General features: G+C 47.6%; 1 non-coding gene across 1 annotated transcript; it reads right to left on the reverse strand.

Moving 5' to 3' along the window:
- Positions 1-644: 644 nt before the first annotated feature.
- Positions 645-747, reverse strand: LOC123810752. The gene has a single exon (XR_006784306.1). It is a non-coding gene; the product is annotated as a U6 spliceosomal RNA (small nuclear RNA).
- Positions 748-1,434: the final 687 nt, after the last annotated feature.

The following is a 1,434-nucleotide window of genomic DNA, read 5'->3' on the forward strand; positions in this document are numbered from 1 at the left end:
GACTTTTTCTCTCATCAAATTAGGGAAGTTTTCCATCATTACTTTTTCAAATAGGTTTTCTATCCCTTGCTCTTCTTCTTCTCCTTCTGGTATCTTTATTATACTGACATTATTACGTTTCATATTGTCTTGCATTTCTCTTAATCCCTCTTCATTCTTTCTGAGCCTCTTTTCCTTTTCTTGCTCTTTCTGGGTGTTCTTTTCTACTTCCTCCTCCAATTCACTAATCCAGTCCTCTGCTTCATCAATCCTGCTTTTCATTCCTTCTACTGTGTTCTCCAGTACAGAAGTTGCATTCTTCATTTCCTCTTGGCCCTTGTTGATAGTTTTTATTTCCTTTTTCACATTGATATAGTTTGCAGTGAGATCGTTGCAGCTTCCCTGTAGTTTCTGGTAGCTCATTGTGAGTTCATTGAGCTTCCTGATAATCATTGTTTTGAACTCAATATCTGATAGTTGAGTTGCCTCTATTTCATTTAGCCTTTTTTCTGAGGCTTCCTCCTTTCCCTTCATTTGGGGATTGTTTCTTTGTCTTCTCATTGTTCTTGAGACTCTTCTTGTTAGCCTCTGTTTCTTGATTTGATCTGTTCTGGTTCCCTGTGATTATGGTGTGAACTTCTGTGGTAGAATACCTGTGGGATTCAAAAAATATGGAATGCTTCACAAATTTGTGTGTCATCCTTGCACAGGGGCCATGCGGATCTTCTCTGTATCATTCCACTTTTAGTATGTGCTGCCCAAGTGAGCACTTAAGTGGTTTCTTGTTAAACATGTGGTTTCTTTCTCAGCTATAATGAAACCAAGAGCCCGCACACGCACGGAGGACTCACTCGGAGCCAGGTGTGGTGTCAGGTACTCTGCCTCGTTTCAACCTCCCCACACACCACACCTTTCTCGGCAGGTGCTGTTACAACTGCCATGAGACGGAGGAGGAAACTGAGGAAGGAGAGGGTCGGGGGCCTGCCGGAGGTTGCAGCACTGGCTGTGAAGCCAGAGCTCAAACCCACCGTACTGCCCCCTGTTGATAAGCATCCCCACAGCTCTATGTGGGGGCAGAGGATGCTCAGAGGAGACAGTTCCCGGGATCCCAGTCTTTCCTGATCAATGCTCAGTATGTCGGGTGCCCCTCCCTGCCCCTGACACCCCCGCGCTGTCGCCTCCACAAGTTGGGGCCTGGGTGCATGTGTAGGAGGAGAGAGGACGTGGGGGTGGGGCCCTGGACTGAGCCTGCTGAGTAACACATAACTTTGAAGTGTGCACAGATTATTCAGTTTGCAACGACAATGGTGAATATTGCCTCAGAGGTGAATGAAGCGAGTCTGTGACCTGGTCTTGCTTGTGACGAAGACCTCCCCCCTCCCCGCCCACTGAAGGAGGATCTGGCAAGGTGGAGAGGAGACCCCTCCAGGTCCAGGTGGCCCGGGAGAGGCTGAC

This window comes from Phyllostomus hastatus, unplaced genomic scaffold (assembly GCF_019186645.2).
Source record: "Phyllostomus hastatus isolate PE091 unplaced genomic scaffold, TTU_PhHast_1.1 phas_scaffold_755, whole genome shotgun sequence".
Taxonomy (NCBI): domain Eukaryota; kingdom Metazoa; phylum Chordata; class Mammalia; order Chiroptera; family Phyllostomidae; genus Phyllostomus; species Phyllostomus hastatus.